The sequence below is a fragment of the Bos javanicus genome, chromosome 4 (genome assembly GCF_032452875.1).
Source record: "Bos javanicus breed banteng chromosome 4, ARS-OSU_banteng_1.0, whole genome shotgun sequence".
NCBI classification, from domain to species: Eukaryota; Metazoa; Chordata; class Mammalia; order Artiodactyla; family Bovidae; genus Bos; species Bos javanicus.
Genome location: NC_083871.1, coordinates 43169093 through 43195535, shown reverse-complemented (window position 1 = coordinate 43195535; position 26443 = coordinate 43169093). Strand labels below are relative to the sequence as shown.

Below are 26443 nucleotides of genomic sequence, written 5' to 3'. Positions count from 1 at the left end.
ACAGTCTACCAATTCTACTGTAGCACAAAAACAACCATGAAAGAAAAAGAAAGTGAAGTCGCTCCAGTCATGTCTGACTCTTTGCGACGCCATGGACTGTAGCCTACCATGCTTCTCTGTCCATGGGATTTTCCAGGCAAGAGTACTGGAGTGGGTTACCATTTCCTTCTCCAGGGGATCTTTTCAACCCAGGGATCGAACCTGGGTCTCCTGCATTGTAGGCAGACACTTTTACCATCTGAGCCACCAGGGAAGATGGACAACCATGGACCACACATAAATGAATGAACTTAGATGTGACTGGGAAATTCTACTGGGCCTTTTGTTTTAGAATTAGTATAATCTGGTAACCAATAAGGAGGCACCAATAATTCCTGTGCATGTATCACTCTTCCATGAGTTTTCTTTTGAAGATGACCAACTACTGCTTATCTTCCAAATGGGGAGGAAATTCAGGAGATTATGTTTTGGGCTTGATGTCTCTGAACACAGAAGCAGAAGATATTTGCAATGGAGTAAGCAAAAGTCATCTTCCAAAATTTAAGCTATTTCATAGTTCCAAACTTCCACACCTAGGTAAAGTGAAAATTGTGCAATGTCTGAGAACTTCTGTTCTGATTTATATCCTTAATAAGGATATGAATTTTCAATTTCAGCCCCCAAGGATTGTATCAGACTCAGGGTTTTGAGTGGGTGAATACTTAGAATCCATGTTTTTAACACATTTGCAAATATTTAGTAGCTCTGGCTTAAAAGTGTATTAACAGGACTGCATAAACTTAGTCAATAACCTCTTTTAATCTATATACACACCACTTCACTTATATCTTCCTCTTTGGAGTTCGTAAGTATTCTTGACTTTGCTATCAGTATATATGATGAACCATAAAGCTCAGATATAAGCTTGTCATTTTTAAGATAATGTACTCAAATTCGACAGAGGATGAGATGGTTGGATGGCATCACCATCTCAATGGACATGAGTTTGAGTAAACTCTGGGAGTTGGTGATGGACAGCGAGGCGTGGCGTGCTGCAGTCCATGGGGTCACAAAGAGTCGAACATGACTGAGTGACTGAACTGAACTGAACTCAAATTCTACAATTTAATTCCTGACTCTCTGTTATACTGTTATATTTAATTTGGGTAACACTTTCCATAATTTTTCTGCACCAATTTGGTGCCATGATGTTGGAGTCAGAGTATAAACAAATTATCTTAAAGTGAAACTATATATAACCTATGGAAAGGCAAATATTTAATTGTGTCTAAATTTAAAGTGGTATTTGATTTCAGTATAAAAGTACATTCAAGAAATTGTACTGTTTTCTGAAATTATCTTTCTTTTTAAACCATCTATGCTGAGATTTCTATTTACTTTCTCATTTAACAAGTTTAATAACTGCATTTTAAAAAGTAGAGCTTCATGTTTTGTACTCTGCTACCTAAGCTGCTAAAGAACAAGATTCAGAGAGATTATTATCAAATGTGAGTTTGACCTAGAATACAGGAATTTATTTCCCTTCTATGTTGTTTTCCTCAAAAGAAAATTAGGCACTTAGTTCTATATACATAGTGCGATCATCTAGTGTCATGGGAATTATTTTCATTTTTACTTACTGTAAAGTTAAAATTCACTGGAAAACAGAAGGATGTGTGATGAGGTACTCAAAGATTAAGGATGGACTAGGGAAAAGTAGAATTTGGGGAAGCAGAAAATATCCTGACTGTGTGTCCTGTATATGTCAGTAGGCTTTCACAAGGGAGTGCATATGGTTAAAAACACTAAGATATTCCTGAGTAAAGTGATGGGTCAGAGAGGTTATTTGCTCCTAGGACTCTTTAAATCTGTAAGAATTATAACCCCAAAGTGTCTTTGTAATTCAGTTTTCCTGATGTGCATGAGTCAGTATCAAAGCCTATACTTTTTCCTATTGGGAAATAAGCTCTATAATGATAGAGACTTAGTCTCGTTCACTGTTGTTTCTTCAATTTCTAGAGCAGAACAACTGTGTTAAAAATATCTGTATCATCAAGGAAGGAAGGAATGAAATAAGAAAGGAAGGAGAGAAGAAACTGGGAAGATACCACAGCAGCGAGTTAAGGTTTTAGAGAAAAGGAATGGAGCCCTGGGAATAAAATGCTCCTTCCATTTAGGTATTGGCTGTCAAGTCAGTAGTAGATGATGACAAGACAAGAACGACAATAGTTCTCTGGTTCCATGAACTTCCATTCTGAAGGATACAACAGGCACAATGAAATGTGGTGAAGGCTGTTTCAAGGATATAGACTAAATACTATGGGAACAGAGCAAAAGAAATCTTTAAAATTAGCTTTTGGTGTTATTAGTTTTGACTGCCAGCTGTTTATTAAAGTCATACTGCAGGTGATGTCTAAAACTCCTTTTAGAGAGTTATTAGAACAACTTATTGAAGATGAATGGGGCTTCCCTCATAGCTCAGTCAGTAAATCATCCGCCTGCAATGAAGGAGACCGGGTTCACTTCCTTGGTCAGGAAGATCCCCTGGAGAAGGAAATGGCAATCCGCTCCAGTATTCTTGCCTGGAGTATCCTATGGACAGAGGAGCCTGGCAGCCTACAGTCCATGGGGTCACAAGACACGATAGCAACTAAAACCACCATCACCATTGAAGATGAATAATAAAACTAGCATCATTTTTCTTGTTTACCAGTTACTTCCAGAGCCCTGCTTGTTATCCAAATGTCAATAAGAAATCCTAAACTTGAGCCAGTATCCAAATGTAACAGTTCTCAGCTGAAGCCTCACAACAGACACATGGATGAGTTGATCACTTAACAGGGAGTCAGTGTGTAGTATAAGCTAGCCCTCAGGAATTGTACAGAGCATATTTTAATCTATATTTTAGCCAGAAATCTGGGTACGTTCATGTGTGTTCCACATATGAATGCACCTTTCCCATGTGCAGAAGTGAAATAAATATTCTGGAGAACTGCCACACTAGGGAAATGCCTATTTTAGGATGTAATACAAGTTTGAGAGAAAATTCTTTAACTAGGAATTGCTCCTGAGTTATTGGTAGAGGAGAGGATAACCAAAGAGAGAAATCTGACAAATACACTGGTAGGAGAGAAGATCTGACTTTAGTTAGTTACATATAGTTAGTTACATAAGGTCCAATGAATTATTTGGTAGCACTGAGCAATTCCTGGGCATATTTCAATTTAAGAAACACTCATTCTGTTATTTTTATTTAATATTATCATATGTTCTAAGATTAATGATAATCTAATAGATCTCTGTAATGAAATCTAACATAAAATAGCTAAATTAAGTGAATTCCTCTGGGAGCCTCATGGCTAATTTTAGAAAATTTGGGGCATAATGCTACTGAGTTCCAGCTTGAAATAGAGTCATAGGCACTATGTAGTGAACCAACTCAACTCCCTCATCCAGAAAGCTAAAGAAATCATAATTTTCTTAACCCAAAGGATTTCAATTGAAGAACTCAGGCAGTGATACAAGAAAAAGAGAAATAAAGGGTGAAGATCATTCACATATCATTTAACAGTTTAAGTACAGGTAGACTCTTAAGATGAAACAACTGTCCTCACAGTAACTCTCATCTTTATTTAACTGTAAATGCAACTGATCTTGAATAATTTGGTCCCTTAATAGTTAAATTGATATTTACTGTAGCACAAGAGAGCAAGGCTTTTAAAATATCAGGCGATTTTGGTTTTGCTTGAATATATCTTTACAAGGTTTCTTCTGAAAATCTCTAATTCAATAGTCCAAGAATCTTTATGACATCTGACACTTTGTTTTTCTTCTCCATACAGAATTATTTACTTGGTAAAATTTGCTTAAGTCTACTCAAGAACTAAAGAAAAATAGGTATGTGGCATTTCTTCATTTTTTAATTGCTGTATTAATTGATATAGATGATGCTGAAACTGAAACTCCAGTACCTTGGCCACCTCATGCGAAGAGTTGACTATTGGAAAAGACTCTGATGCTGGGAGGGATTGGGAGCAGGAGAAGGGGACGACAGAGGATGAGATGGCAGGATGGCATCACTGACTCGATGGACATGAGTCTGAGTGAACTCCGGGAGTTGGTGATGGACAGGGAGGCCTGGCTTGCTGTGATTCATGGGGTCGCGAAGGGTTGGACACGACTGAGCGACTGAACTGACTGAACAAAGTAAAGAGTCTATTCTAACAACTACTTGTAAATGCTGAATTATTTTGGACTTAACTGTCTTCTTGGGATTGTCATTGAAGAAGAATGGCTCAATATCAAATAGACTGGCCCACACATTAATTCAACATATATTTACTGAATGTGTTTCATGAGTACATTATGTTGGAGTCTAGGGATACCATGGCAAATAAACAAATAATATGCCTTCAACAATTGTATAGTTTAGTGGCTGTGAAAATAGAGACTTGGAATAAGGTGTGGAGAAGTCAATGAGAGTGGTTTAGGATAGAGAGCATTGAAAGTATATTTGTAATTTGGGGAAAGCTGCCTGGAGAAGCGGCCTGTAAGTGGAGTCCTGAAAGGAAGAAAGAATTAATCTGGTAAAGGAACATAGCAAGGAGGTGACTGTATCTCTGAGAGGAACCCAGATAGAAAGGAAACTGAGTTATGAGAGGGTATGGTTCATTTGGGAAAATACGGTGGATAAAAGCTCAGTGTCTGAAGCAGAAGAGGTGGAGGAGAGGTCATGATACTACAAACAATAGCCAAGACAAATAAACTTTACTTAGGGGTTTGAACTTCATTCAGAAGGGTTAAGAGGAGCTCTTAAGCTTGTTTAAGAAAGGAAATGAAGTGACAGGGTTGGTACTAGAGGAAGATCACTCTGGTTACAGTGTGGAGAATGAATTAGAAAGGGGCAAGTATGGAAACTGGGAAACTGGCTAGGATGTATCTTTTAGATTTGGAAAAAGATTCTGATCACCTAAATCAGGCAAGCCATTTGGAAGTGAGATTGTAAAAGGGTCGCACTGTAGAATTATTGAGGAAGTAAAACTGCTCATATGCAGTGTTTGGTTATTTGGAGTAAAGGAGAAGTAAAACCAAATTTGATAAAAAAAAATTTTTTTTTTTGGCTTGGGAAATGAGGTGCCATTCACAGGGACAGGTAAATATCTCAGGAGAACCTTGGAGGATGATGATAAGTTAGCTTCAAACAGATTGAGTTGAATTCTTATGGGATATCCAAATGGAGATATTAGGAAAGCACTGAATTTGTGGTTCTGGCATTTAGGAGCGATCAGGGATGAAAATATAGATTTGGTATAATTAAATGAATATCAAATTGATATATAACAGTTGAAAGGGGAGCTAAAAATACTGACATATTTGTGTTACATAATTTCTGGGATATGACTTTGTATTTGAACAGCACTAAAATCTATTCTGGTAAAAAAAAATTTTTGGAAATAAAGGCTGTCATAAATATTTTTTCTGATTTATATAAAATCTGATTCCTTGCCTATTCATTATTCCATTTCTACTTTTGCATATTTTGAGGGTATATTTTCATGTTCATTAAAACTATTTCGAGACCTGCATTAAAAAAAAAAAAAAAAAAAAAGTAACCTAGTGTGTGAGGTAAGCCAGCACCTCCCTAACCCATTCAAGCAATTAACATTTCATCCATCTCCTCAGTCTCTATGACAAATATCCAGAGTTCGGGAGCTAAGAAAGTCCAGAAATAATAAAATAGACAAGTCTGAATAAAAATAAGATTTTGATAAAGTCAGAAATAATGATTTTTAATACTTAAATGCCACCAAAACAATGTTAATGTTTCTTTCACTCTACTATTCCAGTGAACAATAACACTCACCTGTAAAGTCAGAAGTAGTTATCTGGAACCTCTAGCTGTGGAATGACTATTGTAGTACACCCTGTCTGGCATCAAGTAGTTCCTGTGTCCACATCTCAGGTGCTCCCCTAGTTTAGTATCTGGAGCCCTTACCCAGCTTAAACACTGAATAAGATTTCACTTTCCTGTTTGTTCTTCCTGTCTGAGGATGTCACCAGGGCATTTTCTTTCTGAGCCCTGCCTTTACCAGAGAAACCCTTTCAAATGAACTTTGAACTAGGGTCTTTTCCTCCACAGAACAAAGAATTATCCACAGAACTTGAGGGATGAATCAGAACCCTTTATGCCAAATGCTTACATGCCGAACATTCCATCCTAACTTCTCAATGCCAAGGAGTTGATCTTTTAAAATTGGTTTTAAATTTTCTTGATTAAGACAAGTGATTTTTCTTGTTAAAGACAAGTGAGATAGGATACCTTTTTGTAAATATCTAGGCAACTCCTTCAAAAAAATTTTATTATTCCATCAATCTTTTGAATTTATCTAGATAAATACATGGAGAATTGAGTTTATCTCCTTTCTGATCTACAAAAACAAACTAAAATGCTCACAGAGGAATAAAGAAACAGAAAAAGAATAGGAAAGAAGAGAATAGTAGATTCAGGATGACAGCACAATTCGAGAGGAAAAAAAAATAGATGGAGGAGAGTTAAATAATCTTGGCAGAAATAAGAAACAGAAATCTAGAGCCTTTAGGCAGTGATTAAAGAGGATCCATCAGTTCTTACCATGGACCCCATGACTGCTCACGGGCTGAAGTGCAAAGCTGAAAACAGGAGCATTAAACAGAAGTTTGCTCACTGAAACTTTGGACTTGTCAGCTCCTGTCCTTTATTCTGCTCCCAGAATACAGGCACTAGGCATACACCCCAGGCAGGAGACTAGAACACTCATCTCTGGAGAAACTGAATGGCCCTAGGGAAAGACCTGCCATCACCAAAGTCTGGAGGTGTTCCCTTTCACCCTGAAGAGCACAAAACTGCAGGCCAGTCCCTTTGAATGAAGCCCACCAGTCAACAGCCCTCTTCCCCAACAAGAAAGTGAAAGTGAAAGTCACTCAGTTGTGTCCAACTCTGAGACTCCATGGACTACACAGTCCATGGGATTCTCCAGGCCAGAATACTGAAGTGGGTAGTTTTTTTCCTTCTCCAGGGGATCTTCCCAATCCAGGGATCAAACCCAAGTCTCCTGCATTGCAGGCAGATTCTTTATCAACTGAGCCACAAGAGAAGACCGAGAATATGGAGTGGGTAGCCTATCCCTTCTCCAGGGAATCTTTCTGACACAGGAATTGAACCGAGGTCTCCTGCATTGCAGGTGGATTCTTTACCAACGGAGCTATCAGGGAAGCCCCAACATGCGGAGGTGTAAATCCTCTAAACTACAATTCACCACTCCACATTGGAATATACACAGCCAAGAATTACTTGACTTCTGTAAATCCTCAAACAAGAGCTCAAAAGAAACAGAAAAGTAGAAACTAGGAGAAGAAGTGACTGTTCTGGAAACAGAAGGAAATTTTTTAAAAATAGAGATGCTATATCCATTAAATAAAACCATAATGCCATACAAAAAAAAAAAAAAAAAGATTGGATCAAGAAGGGGAAAAAGGAACTTAGGAATTATCCTATGCATCTGTGTAGACAATAGAATGTCCTGCTGCTGCTGCTGCTAAGTCGCTTCAGTCGTGTCCGACTGTGTGTGACCCCATAGACAGCAGCCCACCAGGCTCCCCGTCCCTGGGATTCTCCAGGCAAGAACACTGGAGTGGGTTGCCATTTCCTTCTCTAATGCATGAAAGGAAAAGTGAAAGGGAGGTCGCTCAGTCGTGTCCAACTCTTCACAACCCCATGGACTGCAGCCTACCAGGCTTCTCTGTCCATAGGATTTTCCAGGCAAGAGTACTGGAGTGGGTTGCCATCGCCTTCTCCATAGTATGTCCTAGCGTTTTGTAAAGTTTTGGAAATTCAGTATTATATATATAATTAGAAAACTAAGGAAATGCCAAAATAAAGAAGTTATTAATTCATAGGAAAAAATACATACAATCACAGTATATAATTTGTCTTAGGAGTGAATAATAATTATGCAATCATAATAAAATAAATCATGAGTTAATTTAATGAAAAACTGTGACCACCCATAAGGGGACAAGGGAGACATAGAGTGTGTATATGGAAAAGAAAGCTAAAGATTCATATACTAGATTAGGAATCAAAATGCAATTTCTAAAATTAATAAAACAACACAGCAGTACAAGGATATTTATTTTTAAATATGTAATCACATATCAGATTACGTTATTATAGAAGTTGAAAGTGATTGCCTTGAAGGAAGAGAATATGGGTTGGTGAGAAGTATAGTAGGACACTTTATATCAAATATCAGCATTTTTGTGCTATTTTACTTTTATAATATGTTCATATATTATTTTGTCAAAATAAAAATAAAGTAAAGTATATTTATCAGGCAATACCCCTTGGATCTGATTTATCATTCTTACGTTTTACAGTAAAGCCAATGTATATTTTAATAAATTAAATATTCCTCTCAACTTTCCCAAAGATTTGAAAATGCGAGTTATTTGGCAATCATACACAATAAACTTTTTTCAAAAGAATATTCTCAGCATTCTTTCTGAAATTCACCTGCTGAGAGCCAGCATGTAGTATGTTTTATTAAAAGGTCTTAGGAATCCTGTCTAACTTATCTCAAGAAATTTGGTTGATCACTTTGAGATACTGCAAAAATCCTGTTTTCTTTCAGTATTTATGAGCATTCTAAAGAGACATTCAAATTTTGCATCACTACTGGAGGTTAAAGTATTTCAACTTCTTAAATTTTAATGAGTGAATGTTTTGAACAATGATATCCCCTTAGAAAATTATTTTCCCAAACTTTCCTTTTTCAAAGCAAAGAAATCCAAATCTTTATGCTTCATAATGCAACCTGTGAGAAATAGCATCAGACTTTGAACGTTTACATTAGAGTAAAAAGATTAATACAAGCAGAAAACATTAATTTAGGGTCATCTGTGTATCATTTGGGCTTCTTCCTACCCACACATAGTATAATGGATATAACAAACTGCCTTTTCCTTGGAATGATTAGGCAAGCAACCCAGAGACCTACTTAGGTGAATCTCTTAGATTTGAACACAAGGAATTATTAGTAGACAGGTATACTGCCCAATTGTTTTAAGGATTTGAAAGGTAACTCTATTATATTTTAGTTTTTGCATTTCAAATGCTGGAAAAATGCGACCCTTTCTTCTCTCAATCCCTCCTCTCAATGTATTATAATTCCCAGAAAACTAAATATATTTCTCTCCATTTATAAGATTTCTTGTCTTGGATACTTTGAAGCCAAGTCTTTGTGAACGTTTGATTTAGTCTTCATACTCAAAATTGAGTGGAAACACTTTGTTTCTTTTATCTATGGGCATTTTCATTTAAATCTAAAAGCATTTTCACAAGCATCAAAGGACAGGGAAGAGAAGTGCAGGCAAAATGATATATGAGAGATGGGCCACATCAGCAAGTGTCAATCGGGGAAAATATCTCCCCATAAAACCTTTTTTTATCAAATACATTATTAGTCAAAATTAAACCTATATATAAGTTAGAAACACCATTTTCAAAAGAAATCTCATTATCACATAGATTTTGTTCATTAGATTTCATTTATTCTTTGCCTTCAGCTTCAGGAGTTGCAATTAATTGATTAAACAAGAATTAAAATAAGGGGAAAAGTTAATGGTGATTTTTAAGAGCAATCTGATCAAAGCTTTAGCTCCCTGACTTTGAAAAGCCAGCTCCTTTCACAATAAGCAATGCCAGTTACTGGTTGCTAGGTGTAGGGACTCATTCTTTCAGTCATCAAAGACCTCCTATATTTTTTCCAATTAAAGTGACAGAAACACTGAAGAGTGCCAAGAAATCGAATAATGAAAAGCACTAAATATTTTACAAAAGCTTGAGCTGAACAAGGCATAGGATCTGGCTCCAAGGCAAAAGAAATATTAATTTTCTTGTATATAATTAACTTAAATGTTTTCCAAAAAAGTAATGACAAGAGATGCTTTAATATCAGTTCCCCCAAAGTTAAAAAATGAGCCTGTTGCTTTCTAGCTCTATTAAATAACTATTCTGGGGAAATCTTATCTAGGCTGATGACCTTAATGTCATTTCTGATGAGACAATAAGACAGATATGAAGGCCATTTGTAAGAAGAGTGACTTTGAAATGGAATAAAAAATTCAGAGTGAAGCTTTCTTGATTTAGGGAAATTCTCGCAGATAACAATTCTATTTTCTTAAAGGCTACAAAGAAATATGTAAAAAGAGACTCATTCAAATATTTAATATTTGTTGAATACCTACTATATGCCAGGTAGTGTTTTAGGCACCAGAAATATAGCAATGGTCAAACACATAAACAGGAACTTCCCTGATGGTCCAGTGGTTAAGAGTTTGCCTTGCAATGCAGGGGACACAGGCTCAGTCCCTGGTCCAAGAATTAAGATACCACATGCTGTGGGGCAACTAAGCTCATGCATGGCAAGTACTGAGTTCGCGTGCTTTTGGAGCCTGTGCAAAGGGCGTCTGTGCCACAGCTGGAAAGACTGTGTGTCGAATGAAAGATCCCATGTGACACAACTAAGACCTGAAACAGCTGAATAAATAAATATTTAAAACAAACAGAAAACACAAACAGTCCCTGGTCTTGTGGAGCTTGTAGATTAGTCGGGTAGATTGGAGCTAATGAAATAACATAAAGTTGAATGTATAATTTATCTACCTATCCATCTATTTGGAGCTTCCCAGATGGCTCAGTGGTAAAGAACTTGCCTGTCAATGTAGGAGATGCATGAGATGCAGGTTCAATCCCTGGGTCAGGAAGAAATGGCAACCCACTCTAGTATTCTTGACTGGAAAATCCCATTGACAGAGGAGCCTGGTGGGCTACAGTCCATTGGGTCACAAAGAGTCAGACATGACTGAGCCCAAGAGCAAATGTATCTATCCATCCATCCATCTATCTATCTAGACATCCAGAGGAAATAAGATTGATTACAGGACTTCAAATGAAGTGACTTGGCATGCATGCATGCTGGCATAGGATTTCCATGGCAGCATTACAGACTAAAGGAGCCAAGAAAGGTTTCTTGAAGAAGTGGCCCTTGAGCAGGTGTCTAAAAGGATGAGTAGGATTTCACTAGGCAAAGAACTGTTGGGGAGAGGGAAATATGGGTAGGAAAAGTTCTTTAGACAAAGACAAGTTTTTTAGACAGTTCTTTAGACAGGATGATCAGAATGATGATCCTGAAGTGTCAGGAAATAAGGTGCATTTAGAAAACTGGGAGCAGGTATCTGTGGGCAGGGAGATACCTGGTGGGCAGGAAGAGCCCATCAAGAGATGACAATGCTCTAGAGATGGATACAAACTAGAGGAGCTTCCAAGGTAGTGTGAATGGTAAAGAACCTGCCTGCCAATGCAGGAGACATAAGAGATGTGGATTTGATCCCTAGGTTGAGAAGATCCCCTGAAGGGGGTAGTAGCAACCCACTCCAGTATTCTTGCCTGAAGAATTCCATGGGCAGAGGAGCCTTGCAGGCTGTAGTTCATAGGGTCGCAAAGAGTCAGACATGACTGAAGCAACTTAGCATACATATATAAACTAGAACCTGAAGGGTTTGAGGGTCATGCCAAGGATTTTGGTCTCCCCTTTATGGTTAGTTTGTTTAAATTGACCGATTTACTGATTTTTTTCCCCTTACACTGAATTCCATTATTCCACGTATCACCATGAACAAATATTCTAATATACTGAATGAAAATCTGTTCATTAGACTAGACAAATATTCTAATGTACTGAATGAAAATTCATTCAGTAGACTAAATATTTATTGAACACCCATTCTCTGTGCCATACACCACTCTAGGAACTGGGAAGATAACAGTGAACCAAATAGATTTAAATCCTTATGAAGTTTACATTTATGATAAAGAAGACATAGAATGATATAAATAAGTAAAATATATTTGGTTAGATGTTAAGTGCTACAGGAAAAAAAAAAACAAAAACCGATGCAGGGAATAGGAGCAAGAAGTATAAGAAACATGCATTTGCACTTGAATTTATCTTTGCTGATCCTGTTTTGTTTGAATACATTTAAATTCATGTAAATAGTATTGTGCTATAGATCTTATTTAGTTTCTTATTTTTTTCAACCGTGTCCTTATTAAGAACCATTCATGTTGCTAGGAGTACATATAATCTGCTGCTCGTGTTACATAACACTTCATGTGTCCCCATCATGGTTTATGTATCTATACTTTCAGTGATGGAAAATCAGATAGTCTCCAATTACTTTTTCTCCTTAATCTCAAGAGTAAAGCTCAACCATGGATCCACGGTTTTCTGTATGTTAATGTGTGACAGTGGAGAGAAAGTAACAACAGAAGGGAAGTAGAGCTAGCTTTGCATTTTGAAATGATAACTCTGGATGCAATGTGAAAACTGGAGGGAGAGTCCAGACTAAACATAAATAAACTATTTCAGAGACTTATTGCAGCAGTCCAGGAAGAAATACTGTATCTTACACTAGACTGATAGTAATAGTGGAACTGAAGAGAAACAGAATGATCCAAACAATGTTTAGAAAGTAATGCTGATATACTCTGGTGATAAAATGGATATGGAGGTGAGGAATAAGGATATGTCATGAGTGACTCTTAGCATTCTAATATAAGCAAATGAATGGATAAATAGTTATTCACTAAGGTATACACACTGAAACATGATCCTTTATGGAGATAGAATGGCCCTAATACTGGTTAACATATAAAATGACATAGTGAAATGTTATTTAACCATTCTGGTAGTAAGATTTATAATACCTACTTACGTTCTACTAACTGCACTAGGGGTTTAACAGTCTAGTAAAGAGACAAAAAACTAACAATCAAAATATTATAACTCTATAATTACTATGATGAAGGCTATAGGTGGGCACATAGAGTAAAACATACTGGGGAGGAATAGAATTTCACCAGGTAAACCAGGAGGAGAGCAGAGGGAAGTCCAAGCACAAAGGCATGTTGGTGAGTATGAATGAACTAATTTAGGACAAATTCAAGGAATTTGCATTTCCTGGGAGAACTCAGTGAAGTGAAGCGGGCGGGATGGTGGTGGCCATGAGACTGCTGGAGTGAGAGGGGCCATATTCTACAGCATACAAAGAATTTTATGGAGAAGCTGGTGGAAGTTATTTGAGCAGAGAAGTAACATGATTAGATGAGGAAATTAGATTATTCTAGCACCAAGAAAGAAAAACCAGTAAGGACACATTCTCTATTATTCTCTGAGATGGTGAGAATATGAAGTGACAGGGACATTGGAACTAGATCAGTAGACCAGAGGGGACACATTAAGAAGATGTTATTTTGGGGTTAGAACTGGAAGGACTTGATGATTATCTGAATGTTGTGGGGAATCAGGATGGCTTCTTGGTTTCTGACTTTAGCAACTGAGTTAATAGGTATGATACTGAATGATATTGGGATTACAGATGGGATAGAAGTTTTGAGGAGATGGCTATGTGCTCAATTTAGGAGAATTCTAATTTATGTCTTTTTGAAGCACAATACAGATGGAGGCTGTATATAGGTTTAGACCTAGGAACTAGGTCTGAGTTGGGGAGCTGGGGCTACAGATTCAACAGGAGTCAAGTTAAATGGTGTATATAAAGACTGAGAAAAAAAGGATTAAGGCTAAACAACTTTGTGAGGCCAAGGCAGAGCAATAAGTATAAGTAAAAGTGAGTAATACACAATGAGTAAAGATTATAAGCATAGAATTGAACCAGGGAGAGAGGGAAAGGGTGAAAGAGACAGAGTGATCAACTGAGGGAGAGAGACAGAGAGAGACAGAAGCAGGGACAGACAGACAAAGTTGATATACAGTATTTCATATGTATATGTAAAATAGTCCAATGTCTGCACTATTTTCTCTTAGATGTTTTCATTGTATGCTGGTTTTGAAATATTTTCTAAAATGCTATTTATGCAAACATTCTCTAAAATGTTACTAGTTTACTAGTTTACCTCTAGTTTCTCTTTTACGTCCCAGTTCAATTTGTCTTTGCATGTGATAGCCTAATTTTAATGAAGAATTCAGGTTTACAGGGTCTGGATTTTATGGCATCAATAAAGTTTTAAAATATAGTTAAAATGACTGCTCTATAAAATTTCCCCTTGTCTTGCAGTTTACACGCCCTTGGATTCTGCTTAATATACCCCACCCATAATTTCCTTGACATTTTCTGCTTTCTTTGCATTTGTTTTCATATATGTGGGCTGTTTCCTCTATCAAAAAAGACTTCACCATTTTTAATTATACATTTTTACTCCCTTCCCCATCTTTTATACATATTTGTAAACGTAGCACACATTTTCTAAGGTCTCTCAAGCCCCTGAATACTAATGAAATTAAATTAACAATAAAAGCCCAAATATAATTTTTTTAAACATACCTCTTACAAAAACCTTTGTCCTTTGTCAGGTACCTCTGACTATAATCCTGGAGGTGGGCAAGACGGTTGCCCCAACAGTGACAAACATTACTGTTTGTCCAGCATTTGAGAAATCCATCTTTTTGTGAGCATTGTGAGAAGGAGCATTGTAAGCACTTCACCTTCCACTGCAGACCTATGACAACAAAATCAGCCTGAATGCTGGCAGTTATGGTGCAGTCATGCAACCCAGTATCAGTCAAGCAGAGATACTCCTGCAGAGAATTTTGAACTTGGAATGAATGGCCTAAAGAAGGAGAGCGAGCTGAGAATGTAATCTAGTGTCCAGCTGTAGGGTCCATTTCCCAAATCTGGCAGTCCTAGTATTAATAATTGTCAAAAGTCAGAGATACTTAATGTTGTTATTTATTTGTATCAAAAGTCTTCTGTATAAACCCCACACCACATACTCCATTCATTAGCAGTCAAGCATATCCCTACTGATTAGTGACATTCAGCATTTGTTCATATACCTGTTGGCCATTTACATGCTTTCTATGGAAATAAATGTCCATTTAAGTCCATAGTAGTAGTAGTGAAGTCGTTCAGTCATGTCCGACTCTTTGTGACCCCATGAACTATAGCCTACCAGGCTTCTCCGTCCATGGGATTTCCCAGGCAAGAATACTAGAGAGGGTTGCCATTTCTTTCTCCAGGAGGTCTTCCTGACCCAGAGATTGAACCCAGGTCTCCCACATTGTAGGCAGATGCTTTACCATCTGAGCCACCAGGCAAGCCCCATTTAAGTCCATAGCCCATTTTTAAATTGAGTTATTTAAATTGAGCTATTATAAATTGAGTTGCTTGTTTTTTCGGTTTTACTTTTTGCTTCCCTTAATTATATGAATTCCTTTACATGTGTAAACTGAATAAATGTAGGAGTCCTGTATATATTTTGCTGATTAATTCTTTTTTTGTCCCACCTTTCAAGGCTATTTATTGATTATTGTGTGCCAGCTACTGTGGGATCTAGGTCTACACGTATAAATAAGAAGCTCTCCCTGATGCAAAGGGCTTAAAGTCCAGTTGGAAAGACACATAAAAAAAATGATTACAAAGAAAACATACAGATGGCTAACAAACACATGAAAAGATGCTCAACATCACTTATTATCAGAGAAATGCAAATCAAAACCACAATGAGGTACCATTTCACACCCGTCAGAATGGCTGCAATCCAAAAGTCTGCAAGCAATAAATGCTGAAGAGGGTGTAGAGAAAAAGGAACCCTCTTACACTGTTGGTGGGAATGCAAACTAGTACAGCCACTATGGGGAACAGTGTGGAGATTCCTTAAAAAAACTGGAAATAGAATGGCCATATGACCCAGGAATCCCACTGCTGGGCATACACACTGAGGAAACTAGAACTGAAAGAGACATGTGTACCCCAATGTTTATTGCAGCACTGTTTATAATAGCCAGGACATGGAAGCAACCTAGATGTCCATCAGCAGATGAATGGATAATAAAGCTGTGGTACATATACACAATGGAGTATTACTCAGCCATTTAAAAGAACACATTTGAATCAGTTATAATGAGGTGGATGAAACTGGAGCCGATTATACAGAGTGAAGTAAGCCAGAAAGAAAAACACCAATACAGTATACTAACGCATATATATGGAATTTAGAAAGGTGGTAACGATAACCCTGTATGCAAGACAGCAAAAGAGACACAGATGTATAGAACAGTCTTTTGGACTCTGTGGGAGAGGGCGAGGGTGGGATGATTTGGGAGAATGGCATTGAAACATGTATATTATCAAATGTGAAATGAATCGCCAGTCCAGGTTTGATGCATGACACAGGATGCTCGGGGCTGGTGCACGGGGATGACCCAGAGGGATGGTATGGGGAGGGAGGTAGAAGGAGGGTTCAGGATGGGGAACACGTGTACACCCGTGGCGGATTCATGTCGATATATGGCAAAACCAATACAATATTGTAAAGTAATTACCCTCCAATTAAAATAAATAAATTTATATTTTAAAAAATAAATAAATGTTGAATCATTAAAAAAAAATCATTACAACAGAAAAGAATAAACCAATAAATCTTTGTTCTCTCCTTCCCTTGATTTCTGTCTTCCAAAAGTAATTATTGCTCACTTTATGTATGTATGTATGTGTGCATATATATATATGCATATACATATATATATACATATATATGTGTATATATATGTGTGTATATATATATATATATATATAAACCTTTTGGCTTCTTCAGCCATTTTTTTCCACCAGCAACCCCTGTGTCTGGCAACCACAAATCTGTTCTCTATCTATTAGCTTGTTTGGTTCGTTTTATTTTGTTTAAATACATTTTTCTTTAGGTTACACATATAAGGGAATTCATACAATATTTGTCTTTGTCTTACTTCATTTAGCATAGTGCCAAGTTTCATCCATGTGGCTGTGAATGGCCAAGATTTCACTATTTTTTATGACTGAATAATACTCCACTGTATGTGTATATGTATGTCTGTGTGCTTGTCTATCTCAATTTTTTATCCATTTTTACATCAATGAATACTTACATTTTTTCCATATATCTTGGCTATTGTAAATATGGTGCAATAACTATGGGGATGCAGTAGTCTTTTCAAGTGAATGTTTTCACTTATCTCAAATATAAATATCCAGAATTGCTAGGGAGTTGGTGATGGACAGGGAGGCCTGGCATGCTGTGATTCATGGGGTTGCAAAGAGTTGGACACGACCGAGCGACTGAACTGAACTGAACTGAGGGTAGTTTTAGTTTCAATTTTTTGAGGAAAATCCATACTGTTTTCTGTAGTAACTACAATCCCCCAGAGAAGGCAATGGCAACCCACTCCAGTGTTCTTGCCTGGAGAATCCCAGGGACGGGGGAGCCTGGTGGGCTGCTATCTATGGGGTCGCATAGAGTTGGACACGACTGAAACGACTTAGCAGACAATCCCCACAAACAGAGTGTCAGGGTTCCCTTTTCTCCGCATCCTTGACAATTTTTGTATTTCTCTTTTTTCCAAATTCATTTATCTTTTTTTAAAATGTATTTTCTTTTTTTCAATTATTTTATGTTGGAATAAAGTTGATTAACAATATTGTGTTAGCTTCAGTTGTACAGCAGAGTATTTCAGCTATACATATATCTATTATTTTTACAATTCCTTTTCCATTTATGTTATTATAGAGTATTGAACAGGGTTTTCTATGCCATACAGTAGGTTCTTATTAGTTATCTGTTTTAAATACAGCAATGTGTACATGCCAATCCCAAACTCCAAATCTATCCCCTGCCATCTTCCCCGTCTGGTAACCATGCATTTGTTTTTCAGTCTGTTTCTGTTTTGTAAATAAGTTTGTTTGTACAATATTTTTTAGATTCAACATGTAAGTGATATCATATTGTATTTCTCTGTCTAATTTATTTCTTTTAGTCTTGATAATCTCTGAATCCATCTATGTTACTACAAAAGGCATTATTTCTTTTAATGGCTGAGTAACATTCAGTTGTATATATGTATCACATCTTCTTTACCCATTCATCCATCAATGAACATTTATGTTGCTTTCCTGTCTTGGCTATTGTAAATAGTGCTGCAGTAAACACTGGGGTTCATATATCCTTTCAAACCATGTTCCTCTATGGATATGCCCAGGAGTGGGATTGCTGGATCTTATAGTAGCTCTATTTTTGTTTTTATAAGGACCTTCTATACTGTTCTCCATAGTGGTTGTACCAGTTTATATTGTAGCATAGAAGGGTTCCCTGTTCTCCATACCTCTCCAGGCTTTATTGTTTGCAGAATTTCTGATGATGGTCATTCTGACTGGTGTGAGGTGATATTTCATTGTAGTTTTGATTTGCACTTCTCTAATAATTAGCAATGTTGAGCATCTTTTCATGTGTCTCTTGGCCATCTGTATTTCTTCTTTGGAGAAATGTCTATCTAGGTCTTTGGTCCATTTGATTTGGGTTGTTTGATTTTTTGATATTGAGCTGCATGAGCTGTTTGTAAATTTTGGTAATTACTCTCTTGTTGGTTACACTGTTTACAAATATTTTCTCTCATCCTGTGGGTTGTCTTTTCATTTCATTTATAGTTTCCTATGCTCTGCAAGGGGTTTCCCTGGTAGCTCAGCTGGTAAAGAATCTGCCTGCAATGCAGGAGAACCCCAGTTCCATTCCTGGGTCAGGAGGAAACCCTGGAAAAGGGATAGGCTATCCACTCCAGTACTCTTGGGCTTCCTGGTGGCTCAGACAGTAAGGAATCTGCCTGCAATGTGGGAGACCTGGGTTTGATCCCGGTATTGGGAAGATTCTCTGGAGGATGGCATGGCAACCCCCTCCAGAATTCTTGCCTGGAGAATCCCCATGGACAGAGGAGCCTGGCGGTCTACAGTCCATAGGGTCACAAAGAGTCAGACATGACTGAGCAACTAAGTACACGCATACACGCATACACACACACACACACACACACACACACACTCTGTGCAAAAGCTTTTGAGTTTAATTAGGTCCTGTTTATTTTTGCTTTTACTTCTATTACTCTAGGAGACAGATTAACAAAAGATATTGCTGCAACTTTTGTCAAAGTGTGTTTGATGAGGATTGCCTTGAATCTGTAGATCACTTTGCGTAGTTTGAATGTGTTACCAGTATTAAATCTTCCGATTCATGAACACAGAAATGTCTTTTCATTTGTTTGTGTCTTTAAATTTTTCATCAATGTTTTGCAGTTTTCTGTATACTGGTCTTTCATTTCCTTAGTTAAGTCTTTTATGTATCTTATGATTTATGGTGTTATTGTAAAGGAAATTATTTTCCTAATTAAGCCTTACATTGACTAAATAATTTCCCACTGGGAAAATGTTCCTTCAGATGCAGACTCTGTGTCAAAGGCTGGAAACAATTTCAACTTTGTCACTTACTACCTGAGAGACTGCTTATAAGTTACTAAACATATTTGAGCTTCAGATTCTTCCTTGTAAAAAGGAGTAAAATAATATTTTAACGGAAGAAACATTGTGAAAATTATAGATAGTGTATGCAAAGCATGAAGCCTAGTGTATTAGCCAGGATTATATAGAGAAAGAACAAATTGGATACATAGGCCTAAAAACTGGGAGCACCAAGGGATAGAAGATCGATGGTCCAACTCAGTCAGGCAGAGAGCAAATTCAACCTTCTTTCACCTTTTTGTTTGATTCAGACTCTCAACATGTTGATTGTTGCCAACTCACATTGAGGAAGGCCATGTAGTTTACCAAATTCACCAATTAAAATGCTTGTCTATTCTAGAAACACACTTGTGGACATACCATAAACAATGTTTAACCATATATCTAGGCATCCCACTACTGCTGCTGCTAAGTCACTTCAGTCGTGTCCAACTCTGTGCGACCCCAGAGATGGCAGCCCACCAGGCTCCGCCGTCTCTGGGATTCTCCAGGCAAGAACACTGGAGTGGGTTGCCATTTCCTTCTCCAATGCATGAAAGTGAAAAGTGAAAGTGAAGTCGCTCAGTCGTGTCCGACTCCTAGCGACTCCATGGATTGCAGCCCACTAGGCTCCTCCGTCCATAGGATTTGCCAGGCAAGAGTACTGGAGTGGGGTGCCATTGCCTTCTCCGCAGGACCCACTCAAATTCACACACTTTTTTTTTTTAATCTTTTGATGCTGTAGTTATTTCAATCCAGAGGTTTATCCATTTGTGTATTCCCTTTAGAACAACCCTAACAAAAGAGGTTGCCCATGTCTAGCAACTATTTACCAACACATTAAGTTTATTATTTCATCAGCCCTGGCTATTAGATAGCATTTTAAAAAAATATCTAAGCACATCTTTGTCTCTTTATCTATTATTTGTCCTAGTTCCACTCTTTAAAATCACATAGAACAAGTCTCATTTATCTATTATGGCCTCCTCGTCAGACCACAATGCTCATGTTCTCCTAGAGCCTTCTCAGTAAAGGTCCCATACCAAGTTTAAGAAAAATCCAAGACTAGCATTTGGTCCTTCAGTTCCTAGGCCTCAAACATATTCGTGAACAAATACATTTTGGCTTCCTCTAGGCCACAGATGTTCCCCATCAATGCCTTGTTTCCCTGGAGTACTAAAATCTTTCACTAACTATCCTCTATATTATAATACATTTATAGAATTTATTTTTCAGAAAATGTGATGGTGATATGGTTTTGCTGACATCAAAGAGATAAGAACTTTCTGGAACACACAGATGTAGCCTGGGATGCAAACAACTCTACCAGACAATCACCCAGTTCTGAACACTACAGTATTATACTTCTATTTAATTCCTTCAAGTACACTGCTAACATTTCTCATACATGAAAGCCGATTGCTAGCCAAAAAAGTTGTCAATGACTGCTGTAGGATTGGAATCCATCAAGCCTCAGCAAGGCCTGTTAAAGTTAATTCTCTCTCTAGCAACCCAACAGTCCCCTCCCACAGCAGCTTCTCTTTACAACCCAAATTCTAGCTTCTCAACCTTCTGTCTCAATATTTTCATGCTCATATTTAATGTATTTTGTTATCTTTGGCAAGATCTTGATCAATACTCTCTTATTTTGAGGCAGCTGTGATCTACTTTCATTCTTAGAAATGATCTGCTCTCCTATATGATTTCTACTTCTACTATTTTTTATGAAAAGTAGATGACAATGTATTTTTTCATTACTAGAGGAGTCATTAAATTTATGTAAAATTTAAATGAAACATGTAACAAAAATACTTTTCAAGTTACTGCAAACCCATGTTGGAAGAATACAATTTTATTAAGTAATATTTCTGAATCCAATTTTGTAATAAGAAGTTATTGGAGTCTACCAAGCAGCAAGTGTGGTCTCAAGTTACAATATAATATAATTAAATGAATGATAATTATAAGAATACCCAAGAACAGAAAGTAATAAGTGACAAGAAATATATGGGATGTATTTAGCTGAGAATGAGCATTAACAAGGGATGATTTAGAAATGAAGTAAAATTTTAAAGAATAAAATAATAATAAAGACTAAATGAAAATAAACTACATCTCTTCCTTTGTTAGCTCAATATTTTCATATACTTAGAGAGAAACATTTTTACTCCCCCCAAAAGCCTTCTGATTACTACAAAAAAGGCCTGCCTAGATAATGAAACAAGAATTTGAAGATGAAAGAATAATAAAAGAAGAAAATGTTAAATTTTCTAAACTACAGGGATATAGTTTTATATTATAAAGAGAAAATGAGATAAAATATCCATTGAAATATTTTTCTCCATTCAAGCAAATATTAAGTATATAGGACCCATTTGGGAAGAGGGCAGATTCTAGTATACCGTAGCACTTACTGAGTAACACGAAAAGTATAGTGAATTGGGATAAATTACATCTGTTTTTAGATAAATACCCTGCCAAACCATATAACTCATCTTTGAACAAAACTTCCATGAGCACACCCAATTCTAAAACATTGCTGCTTCCTACACAGGAGCGAGAAGTCATTTTAGTTCAATTTCCACTCTATTCAACAAGTCATTGCTTTGTGGAGACATTTGTAAATATCTGTATTATTCTCATTGTTGTTCCTTGTAGCTATACAGGTAAAAAAATAATAAAATGTAAGAGTCAGCACCAATATATAAAACCATCTGAAGTAAAACTGCAGCATATCCCCAAAAGGGAGGATTTTTAGGACATAAAGTAGGAATATAGTAGAGAATCCATTAAGGGTTCTCAATTTTCAGGAGACATCAAAAGATAAACAAAGCAAGAATAAGAAAGAGAATAAAGTCAGTGGGATTTTGGTAAAAACCCTTGAAAGATCAGTAAAAAGAAAATAAATTCTGAGAGAATAAAAATATGACAAGAGCTAAACATTAAAAGGAAAACTAGCATGAAAACTACTAGTTTTCTTGAAGTTTTACTAGAAGGTTAGTAAAAAGGCAGGACCAAGAAAATGAAGGAAAAACATGATAACATAATGCTGCAAGAAAGCTTCCCAGTGTAAAATATCTTTAGCTTCTGATCAACATTTTGCTTCTAAGATGAATATATATAACACTCTCTGAATGTGAACTTTTCATGAAAATAAGCCAAGATAATGTTGTATCATTTCCTTCCCAATTGTAAATATAGGCTTTGAAAAAGTAGCCTGCAGCTATCACTCTTTAAGATTCCTAGAGGACAGATGAGTATTTCAAAAAGTGAAAAAAAAAATATCTACAAACTAGTATGTTAAGATTTTAAAAAATGAGTGGATGAACTTATAAATTTGCAGTTTATTAATACATTAATTTTTAACAGTTTGGTAATGAACCAATTCCTTTCATGGATCACAACTTTGTCATGGTGAAGGGGCTTGCATAACTCAATGAAGTTATGAGTAATAGGATGAAAGCTATGACAAACATAGACAGCATATTAAAAAGCAGAGACATCACTTTGCTGACAAAGGTCTGCATAGTGAAAGCTATGGTTTTTCCACTAGTCATGTACAGATGTGACAGTTGGACCATAAAGAAGACTGAGCAGTGAATAAGTGATGATTTTGAATTGTGGTGCTGGAGAAGACAATTGAGAGTTCCTGGACTGCAAGGAGATCAAAGCAGTTATTCCTAAGGGAAACCAACCATGAATATTCATTGGAAGAACTGCCCACCTGATACAAAGAGCCGACTCATTAGAAAAGACCCCGATTCTGGGAAAGACTGAAGGCAAAGGAGAAGAAAGCAGAAGAGGATGAGATGGATGTATAGCATCACCCACTCATTGAACATGAATCTGAGCCAACTGCCAGAGATAGTGAAGGACAGGGAAGCCTGGAGTGCTGCAGTCCATGGGGCTGCAAAGATCTGGGCATGACTTAGTGACTGAACAACAACAACCGGGAGATAGTGGAGGACTGCAGAATCTGGCATGCTGTGGTCCATGGGGCCTCAAAGAGCTGGACGTGACTTTGTGATGATACAGCAACAATAAATGCACCAATAGATTTATAGGTATATTTTACATCTAACATATTCAAAAAATGACAAACATTATCAGGACCAAGGTATATGTTTTTTCCAACTTCATTACAATCTAGTCATTTTAAAAAATATATTTATATAAGTCTGGAACACTTGGGGCATATAAGAACATCAGGTTTGTCTGCATTTACTGAATACTTTCATAAATTAATCATAGACAGTTTCATCAAGTGTTTATTTGAATATAAATTTGAACTGACATTATAAATTGCTTCTAGACAAAAGATAGTTAAAATATTTTATACCAAGATATGCATTCCATTTGCTCAGCATTTTCAGGGAGTGTAGTATTCTATTTAGGTGAATAGTCTAGCCTTTCCCTATTAGAAGCTCAAACTTTTAAAATTTTAATCATCTTCGAAGGAAATATTTCTCAAATGTTACCTTTTTTTGCATATGTTAACTTTTGATTTGCTCAAGGTCATTATAAGGAAAATCAGTAGCTGTGCTGGGTTGCACTACTCTGCTATTTTTGGGGAGACTGACAAGTGCTCCCACTATAACAAACAATCCTATATGATTCTTTTTTTTTTAAATTTCATATGTACAGTTTTTGTACTTTTCCCCTGTCCTGAATCACTGTCAGGTTATCAGTGTGCCTATCTCTAGGAGTCTCCATCCTCCAATCCGCTGCTATATTTTACCATAAATTACAGAACCTTTCTACCTGTCCTATTTGTTTGGCCTCATTACCTCTGTTCTCCATCTCTCCACTGACATTCTATACTAGATTTAGAAAAATCAAGATAGTCATTATAAAGCTTTGACAAAAAGCAATCATGAAAGGAAAGGAAAGGAAAGTGAAGTCGCTCAGTCATGTCCGACTCTTTGCGACCCAGTGGACTGTAGCCTACCAGGCTCCTCCATCCATGGGATTCTCCAGGCAAGAATACTGGAGTGGGTTGCCATTTCCTTCTCCAGGGGATCTTCCCAACTCAGGGATCGAACTCGGGTCTCCTGCATTGCAGGCAGATGCTTTACCCTCTGAGGACATAAATTATATGACAGGGTAATTATCAGTTTAAGAAGTATTTGGCTTATAAGTCAATAGAACATAGGAGGTGGACATGGAGAGTTGCAGGAGGGCTACTGGAAGATATAGTTTTGTTAACTAAGTTTAGTAGGCTTGGAATTTGAGTAATCTAACAAACAATAGATCACTATGATGAAAATCAGACTATGAGGAAAGGCCATAGGAAGATAAGATATGAATTCTGGAGAAAGTATTAGAGTTTATAGGATACCGAGAGAGAAACAAGTACAGGAACTCAAAACAGGGACTCATGAGGTAAATGAGAATTAAGACAAGAACAAAATGATTAAAATTATAATACTAGAGAATCAAGGACAAAGGTTCTGAAGCTAAATTGATGCTGTAGCTCTAAACGTCTGACCTAGAGCATTTTGAACTAGGAAGTGGATGTGTTCCAGAGTTTCAATTCTGTTTGAACTTGTAGGTAGGAATTAAGGGATTCCCATTGCTTTCTTGGAGAAGGCAATGGCACCCCACTCCAGTCGCATAGAGTAGGACACGACTAAAGCAACTTAGCAGCAGCAGCAGCAGCAGCAGCAGCAGCAGCATTGCTTTCTTGGAGGAAGGAACCTAGGTATTCACTCAACTTTACTGAGTGCTTCCTAAATGCCAGAAACCATACTAAGCTCAAGAATTAGCAGTGATCCAAACAAATTATTTAACCTCTTGAGGAACTGACATTCAAGTGGGTGGATACTGATAATAATCAAATAAACAAATGGACATAGGATGGATTTTTAGTTATACTCAGTACAATAAAGAAAATAATCAGAGGAAGGGAGCAAAGAATGTCAGCAGGTGTTACTTTGGATAAGGTTGTCAGGTAAGAGTTTTCTGAAGATTCTTAGATGAATATCACAAATAAGAAAAAGGGATAGCTGTGGGTATTTTGAAAACAAATAGTCTAGGAGAATGAAATGGCAAATTCAAATCCCAAATAAGTGAGAATGTGCTTGTTCTGTTTGAGGAACAGAAAGGAGGCCAGCACAGCAAATAAGCTAAAGACGTGCATGCTAAATCACTTCAACTGTGTCCAACTCTTTGTGACCCCATGGACTGTAGCCTATTAGGCTCCTCTGTCCATTCTCTAGGCAAGAATATTGGAGCGGGTTGCTGTGCCCTCCTCAACAGGCTGAAGATAGCATGAGTAAAATTTTCCATTTTATTATAATTAATAACAATTATCAATTTTCAATCGGGCCTTAAAAATTCATATTTTAGAGTATTTAAGAATAAATTTTAATGAAAAAATTCCCACGTAGACAAGATATGTTGACTACTTGAACTTTATCTTATTTGCTTGTTATATACATACATATACAGCTCATAATAGACCTGAGAGAGCCGATAACTGTATAGAGAGGGACTCACTGCTTCAGCAAATTAAATTTTAACCTTATCTTATGAATAATTTTCCATAATTGCCTGAGTTTAAAGTCTTGGATGAGGAAGAACTTTTGTATGGAATGAATCTTACACAGCATGACTGTTTTCAAATATAGGGACAAAAGGGTATTTTTTGAGAAATGATAGTTTAGCTGGTAAAGAAGCCTTAGCCTGCAATGCAGGAGACACAAGAGATGTGGGTACTATCCCTGGGTGGGGAAGATCCCCTGGAGGAGGAAAACAGCAAATCAGCAACCCACTCCAATATTCTTGCCTGAAAAATCCCATGGACAGAGGGGCCTGGCAGGCTAAGGTCTAAAGGGTTGCAAAGAGTTGGCAGAACTGAGCAACTACACACTCCCACAGGCACTGCAGTCACAGTTTGACTAGTGTTTAGTCAAAGCACTCAATATATCTATTTTGCAGCATGATCAATGGAAGCCTCAAAGTTTCAGAATTGTTTCATACACAGTCTGAATGAGAATTATAGTTTATAAAAACAATTCATAAAACCATCTACATCTATTGCAACTTTGTT

General features: G+C 37.0%; 1 protein-coding gene across 14 annotated transcripts in view; it reads right to left on the bottom strand.

The window, feature by feature from the left end:
- The window catches only part of MAGI2 (membrane associated guanylate kinase, WW and PDZ domain containing 2), a 1471158-nt gene that overhangs the window by 622520 nt on the left and 822195 nt on the right, over positions 1-26443 (bottom strand). Inside the window, exon 1 of one of the 14 annotated variants that reach the window (XM_061413846.1) lies at positions 5843-6134. The exons of the other annotated variants lie outside the window; for them this stretch is intronic. The gene's annotated coding sequence lies outside the window, so the exon portion shown is untranslated. Of the gene's footprint in view, positions 1-5842; positions 6135-26443 lie in introns of those variants that run through there. 14 annotated transcript variants of the gene reach the window in all.